Source organism: Bidens hawaiensis, unplaced genomic scaffold, assembly GCF_021521415.1.
Source record: "Bidens hawaiensis isolate Kalapana, Puna unplaced genomic scaffold, B.hawaiensis_p1.1 tig00029276_1, whole genome shotgun sequence".
Lineage (NCBI taxonomy): Eukaryota > Viridiplantae > Streptophyta > Magnoliopsida > Asterales > Asteraceae > Bidens > Bidens hawaiensis.
In genome coordinates, this window is record NW_027494822.1 from 203,593 (window position 1) to 211,136 (window position 7,544).

General features: G+C 34.7%; 1 pseudogene across 1 annotated transcript; it reads left to right on the forward strand.

The window, feature by feature from the left end:
* Nucleotides 1–4,171: 4,171 nt before the first annotated feature.
* Nucleotides 4,172–6,626, forward strand: LOC143578478 (UDP-glycosyltransferase 85C1 pseudogene; annotated as a pseudogene). Its single transcript, XR_013143270.1, has 3 exons — nucleotides 4,172–4,199; nucleotides 4,665–4,949; nucleotides 5,637–6,626. The product of XR_013143270.1 is annotated as a UDP-glycosyltransferase 85C1 pseudogene (transcript).
* The last annotated feature ends 918 nt before the right edge of the window (nucleotides 6,627–7,544 follow it).

Here is a 7,544-nt window from a genome sequence, read left to right on the forward strand (position 1 = left end):
CACCATAGATCGCCAACGTGTGATAAACTGAATTAAACGGATCTAACCAAGTTGGGTGAAGAATTGGCATAAACCGAAGGCCATCATCCAGACACCCAAACCTTATAATCTTATATCTTAGAAGGCATTCTCATCATATCCCCTAAAATTATGTGAGGAGAGTTTGTAAATTATAAGGTGGGGTTCTGACAAAGTTAACAGAAAAAATTTTCGGTTTTTTAAAACTTTTTTAAAAATCATCTGGGGAGATTAAATTCACTGAAAAATTACCGGTTTTTCAAACTTTTTGAAAATCATCTAAGGAGACTAAATTGACTTGAAAATTATCGGTTTTTTCATACTTTTTTGAAAATAATCAGAGGATATTAAATTCACCTTAAATGCATCCAGAGAGATGAATTTCAATAAAACGCGAAATTCGATAACTTTAGAAAACTCACGGGTCAGACACATTTAAGTGGAAAACCATGGTTTTTGACGAGATTAATTTGGATTAAAAAATAACGGCCCAGAGAGATTTCAACTAAAAAATGTGGTCACCTTTACACGTGCCAATACCTCACTGGTTATCGAAATATGTTGGCATGATTCCAAATGTATCGACGGAGATGATTTTTGATGGACTAAAATTGAAATTTACAAAACTTTTAGACTATTTTGAGAATCTCTCTCATTCATTGGACTATATTTGAAAATTTTCCAACGGGTTATATCTTTTTTGTTTACTTCCACCTGACGACCAACCCAACATGTGCCGCTTGTTATATTATTCTTATGGTAAAATAATGTCGATTATTTCTATATATAGCATATTCCAATGAAACACAAAGCCACACAAACCCTAAGAGAACCGATGAGAAGAAACCTCATGTCGTGTTCTTACCGTTTCTAGCCCAAAGCCACATGAAGTGTATGCTAAAGCTTGTCAGTCTCTTACATCACAAGGGTCTTTAGATAACCTTTATCAACGCCGAGTCTAACCACAAGTGTCTTTTCAAGCACGGTGCAGGGTTTGATGAGGTTCCCAGTTTTCAATTCAAAATCATTCCAGACGGTCACCCGAACTGTCACACCCCAAAAACCTTAATTTAAACAGCGGAAGACTTTGACCAAGTCTTTCGGGTGGTGACAGACGTCGTTTCAGCCAATCACATTTAAGTATACATTTCAAACGAAAGTTGAACTTTATTTAACCATCAGAGTTATTATTCGTGTCATATTACACGGTTTTTATTCAAACTATAAGTTCAACATACAGTCAACATTTTTCATTCAAACACACGTCACTATTTTTCCGCACTCTTCGCGAAGCTTCCATACTTCATTTAATTACCTGAAAAACATATTAAAATAACGGTCAACACGATGTGTTGGTGAGTTTTCATTTATAATAAAAATAGTCCATATATATATATATATATGAATCGAAAACAACATCCATATAATGATCTTCTGTCATTATATCCGGTATCAATTCGTGTGTAATCGTCACTACACCCCGAATTATATCCAAATATTTTGTGTATAATGGTCTACCGCCATTATATCACAAATCCGTGTGTAATGATCTACCGTCATTACATCACAAAACAGTAGGCATTTTATTTCTTAAACAAATTGAGTTGTTGTAGACGAGAAAAGAATACAACATTACGTATGACTATCATAGTTGATAACCCGATACATACAATACTCAAAATATTCCCACTTTTAACCCAACACGAATGGAAGTAGGGGGCGTCACCCCAATAGATCCACTAATATTTATGTGCCCCTTTCTAGGGTTAACTGTTACTTATCCCAACTAGACTCATCCCGCATTATACACCAATTTGTAAAATAAAATGCATTTATAAAACAACGAAATCAATATGTAATAAAGAAGATGTTTTTCCCCAAAACACAATTAAATATCATTTTGAAAACAATTTCAGTTAAAAATCGAGGGGGTTCGATAGAGAAACTCACGGCTTGTAGCTTTTCGTTCCAAAATCTCGTGTCCTATATTAGTACACGTTTCGTTAATAAAAACTTGGTTTTAGTTTTTATAAAAATCCTTTTTAATTTATTAATCTCAATCGTGTCAACATAAGCACATAAGCAAATAAACGAGTACACATAGTTTGGCTTTCCGTTAGCTATTATTTAAATAACTATGTCAAATAAACACTTAAAAGTATATAATAATATTTTAAGCTTTAGTTGCTGAAAAGTTTTAAGACAATGTTAATCTTTTATATTTCATAATACCTGTCGGTTTTGTCGGTTTTTGTCGGTTTCGTGTTCAAAACGAACCGTTTGGTTTTTCGTAACTTTTATATCTTGGAAAGTACTTGTTACATATATATTAGTCAAGTTTTATATGTTACCTTGTAAAAATTATATTGTTTTTGTTTTCGTTAATATTTTTTTAAAATAGCAACTTTTTAACGTTTTCGTATCGGTTTTCGCGACACGAACCGTTTAGGACTAAGTTTTATCATCTTGTCCTTTTCTCATGTATTAAACACACATATAATAACATATAATAACATATAATAACATATAATTTACCATAAATTGCAGTTTTGACTATATATGTTCCTAAGATGCCTTAATCGAGTTTTTCGGTTTCTAGTTCGTATTTTAGATTGTCTTAACAATGTTACTAGTTGAGCTTGTTATTTTTATATCTTTAAAAATCCAGATCTTTAACCTATTTTCTAAGCTTCTAATAATTCCAAAATATTACTTTTAAGAAAAGGTTTATATTTTATTTTAGAAGAATCTATGTGTCCATGATCCAAGTCTTTGTTCTTTTCAATAATTATCATGTTTTAGCTTTTAGATGAGTCTATTCCTTTATAACTAATTACTTTTACATTATTCTCATCCTTTTCAACTTTTAATCATTCATTCAAATTAAAGTATTATGGATTTATAAAATTTTCTAAGTGTTGTTCTAACAAAGTTTTCCATTTTAGTAACTTTATTATTTGATAATTTTAATTAATCTAATACTTTCACTTTGATTAAATACAATTCTATGTTAAATTCATTCAATTAGTTTGACAGGGTTTCATACATCCTAAATAATCTATTCCATTTTATTCTTTTATTTCACCATTTAACAAAGTTTCTATCTTTAGCAAGGTGTTGATTATTTAAACAATGAGTTTAACTAATCTATGTTTCAATCATTCATTCTATCTTGTTTTAAGTTGTTATTAATCACCTATTATTTTCATCTATTACAATTATTCACATTAAAATTCAAATTTCAACTTTTCTTAAATTAAAGTTTCCTTATTTAGTAATTTTAACAATCTCTTTGTTAATCTTCAAGTTCCAACTATTAATTCTAGCATATAACCTCTCTTACTTATAATTAAGTTATTCCATATAACTTTTGATTCATCAATCCATCCAAAATTCATAATTAATCCAAAATCTATTCTAATATCAAATCCTAATATTAAGTTTATTCAAGTTTATAACAAACAATCAAGAGATCCAACAATACTTAATATCAAAATTAGCAATCAGTGTTGGATCTTTAGGATGAATGTGTGCATGTGTAGTGAGTTTTATTATCCCATTTACACACACACACACACACACCCCCACGGCACATACACACACATACCTATTCACTTATTCAAGCTTTCAATCATTCAATCAACTCAAGAACATCAAACCTTGTATATCCATAACCAATACTTAATTAATCTTAACATAATACTTACTTGTTTCTTGAGATTTTGAAATATGAAAATGGTGTTAAGAGTGAGTGGTGTAGTGTGCCTCCTAGCTTAATCCTTCCTAGTAGCATAATCTTCTCTTGTTCTTTGATTTAGATCTTCATAACTCTTAATTAGTATGTGTGTGTTTATGTTTGAAATTTGATTTGTGTGTGCTTAAAAGTGTGGGTGTGTTGTGGGTTTTATAGAGAGAAAGGGAGTGAGTGGGTTGAAAGATGTGTGGTGGTGGGGATGCCAACACATAAAGGAAATGATTACGGTAATGATTGGAGATGAAAGGTGTGTGGATGAGAATGCTACAACACATTTACTTCTAGAAGATTTAATGATTAGTTAGGTGAGTTGTCAACAATTGGAGCCTTCCAAGTGTTATGATATGATTATGGCAATCATTACATGTGACATGTGTGGGTGTTGGTTTTGAGAAAACAATGGGTGGTGGCACATGGTTTTGGGTTAGTAAGTCCGTTTTAATGTCTAACGAACTTTAGCTAATCAAATGAATCCCGTTTCTAATAATTTTTGTCAGATTTTGAAAGAAATTGGATTCTTGATAATACAAGCCTAAGAAACTAATTTTTTGAAATTGTTGACGTTGGGTCCTTACCGGGTCGTCTACCGACACTCGGTTTACTTATTTTGCAATTTTTGAGATTCGAGCCTTCTAAAATTAAGTTTATACATTGTCTCGACCACTTTAATATGTATTTTAATTTTTCGAGATCATTTAGCCTCTTTAAGGATTTATTTACTTTTTGACTCGTTACCCGAGGTTATTCCACGTCAAGCTCGTTACGTGGCGATTTTTGCACTTTTTGTTGACTTTGAAACGTCTAGATCACTAATAAAGAGGATTTTTCTCATAATGATGAAATTTTATTGCTAATCGAGATTATATTAGTCGCGGTTTAGCCTAATTTTTAGCCGGGTGTCACACGAACGATGGAACTGAGCCAATTAAAACCACCGAAGAAAATGTTTCGTACCTGTTAACCCATTTCTTGGATGATTTTCTTGGTATTTTGACAGGACTTGAAGTTCCGCCTACTTGCATAATTTGTGATGGTTTCATGACTTTTGTGGGTACCTTTAACGCGGCTGAGAAGCTTAAGATCCCCGTTATTCTTTACTAGACATTAGCTGCCTGCGGATTTATGGCATACTACCACGCAAAAGTTCTATTCGATAAAGGAATTCTCCCGTTTAAAGGTTGTATTTTGAAGCCCCAAACTCAATATTTAAATAAACAAGAAGAAAAACGAACGCAGGTTTAGATAAACAACATGTCTAAAACAATTCAGCCTCATTATCTTGAATTATTGGCTTGCAGTTTTTCTCAAACTTTCACAAACGATCGAATTGGAGATTATGCCAGCAAAAATTTTTAGTCTCTTAATCATGAAAACTAGAAATGACAAGTTGGGTGGCTCAATTTGACATTAACAAATAAGTTAAATAGATTCCGGTTCAAACATGTTGAACACTTATTCCTTCATTAGTGAAGTCTTTTTAGTCTACATCTTGCCCTAGCACATTGATGGCCACAAGGTGGCCGGAGTGCATTGATGGCCGCAAGGTGGTATAATCGTGTTGGGTGTCCTCTAGAAGCCTAGCACATGCAAGTGTCTTTTGTGCCTTAAGACTAACATATATAGATAAAACAAAACCCTAATAGAAAAATACTTGAACAAAAGTAAAGGGTTGTCACTTCTAATGAGTGTATGAAACCATGTTATAGTAAAAGATTTAACATAAATATGCGTACTAAGTTAATCTTGTTTTGCCTTAATTCCTTCACTGTTTATTTATTCTAAAGGTATACTCTATTAAAAACGTCTAAAGAAGCCAAACAACCTTTTACACTTTTAAATCATCAACCATGTAACATTTATGCAGATAAAAGTTACTTGACAAATGGGTACGCCGATACATTGATTCCAATTCCAGGAATGGAACAAGTTCGTATCAAGGATCTACCGAGAGATATCTTCACCACAAAGCATGATGATATGTCATTACATTGGATTGTGGAATCAGCTCGGAAGGCTGATATAGTTTCACACATGATCATCCATACTTTTGATGAACTAGAAGCTTCTCTCATCAAAGAGATTAAATCTGTATTTCCTCAAACTTACACGGTCGGGCCTCAACAGTTACTTCTGAATCACATAATCGAAAAAGAAGCCAAGAAGTCGAGTTTCAATGGCCATAGTTTATGGAAGGAAGAACCTGAGTGTCTCCAATGGCTCGAGTCTAAAGAACTAAACTCAGTGGTGTATGTCAACTTTGGAAGCCTGGCTGTAATGTCTATAGAAGATCTGGTAGAATTTGGTTAGGGACTTGTCAATAGCAATTATTATTTTCTATGGATTATACGAACCGATTTGGTTGATGGGAAGCATGTGGCTTTGCCTCAAGAACTCGACAATATGATTAAAGAGCGAGCCTTTGTTGCAAGATGGTGTTCGCAAGAAGATGCATTGAACCACACTTCGGTTGGCGGGTTCTTGACTCATGGTGGGTGGGGTTCGGTGATTGAAAGCTTGTCGGCGGGGGTGCCAATGGTATGTCGGCCATTTTTGCATGAGCAACAGGTTAATTGTAGACAAATGTGCCAGGAATGGGAGGTTGGCATGGAGATTGAGGGTAATGTGAAGCGGGATGAAGTTGAAAAGCTTGTAAGGGAGTTAATGGAGGGAATAAAGGGTAAGAAAATGAGAAACAAGGCTATGGAGTGGAAGAAAGCGGCGGAAATTGCGACGAACTCTGATGGATCTTCGTCTTTGAATGTTGAAAAACTTGCTATGGAAATCACCATGTTGTCAAGAAACTAGATTCTCGTTTTTGTTGGTGTAATTTTTGTTGGCCATATATAGTTATGCATGAGGATTGAGGAATAATAAAAAGTTTAGGTGCATGGAAGAAGAGGGCGGTGATGATCAGGGGATTTTTGTTGTCCGGGCCCCCTTTTATCCGAGGGAAAATCACTGGCTCATTCTTCCACTCTTCATCCTCAGATTATTTCCTCTTATTCCCTGTATTGAACTCACCTTGTATCATATGAACGTTAAAATCTTTAATTTGCTTTTTACTCGGGCCTTGGATTTCCCGAACGGGCGCTTTACCATTGTCAGGTTTCCCATTTTTCACCAGGTGCCCGAGTTTTCCAGATTTAACAGCCGCCTCAATTTCATTCCTCAATGATCTACACTCATTCGTATTGTGACCAATGTCATCGTGATACGAACAATGCTTCTTGGCATCCAAGAATGACCTTCTTGTCAATGGCTATGGTTTTTTAAAACTTATATTTTCTGTAGTGAGAATTTCAGCGGGAGTCTTTGAAAGAGGAGTCCAACTGCCGGGATCTCGGTTCGAAGGTCTCGCTTTGTTCTTGTTGCCTATGAGGGACCTTGCATCAAATGGTTTTGACACGTCCGGGCTTGGCTGAAGCCTTGGCCAAATAGGGCCTTTCGCCTGTCTATTAGGTCTCGGGGTTTGAAACTCGACTTTAAATTTTTGCCTCGGATTACCATTCCTCAAAGTTTTTTCAGTGTTAGCATACACTTTTTCCGCAGTCATGAGATCGTCCCACTCTTTTGGCATTCCATCTCTGCCAGTAAGTGTGTGGACTAGATCGTCACATTTAACGTTTTTGCGGAAGGAACCACGAAGCATATCCGTACTTATGCCGCCGATGTTCAGACTTTCATCGTTGAATCTGGTGATAAAATCTTCTATGGACACGTTATCGCGACGGACAACATCCAAAATTTATGACTGGTCTCGTGTATGTTTCTT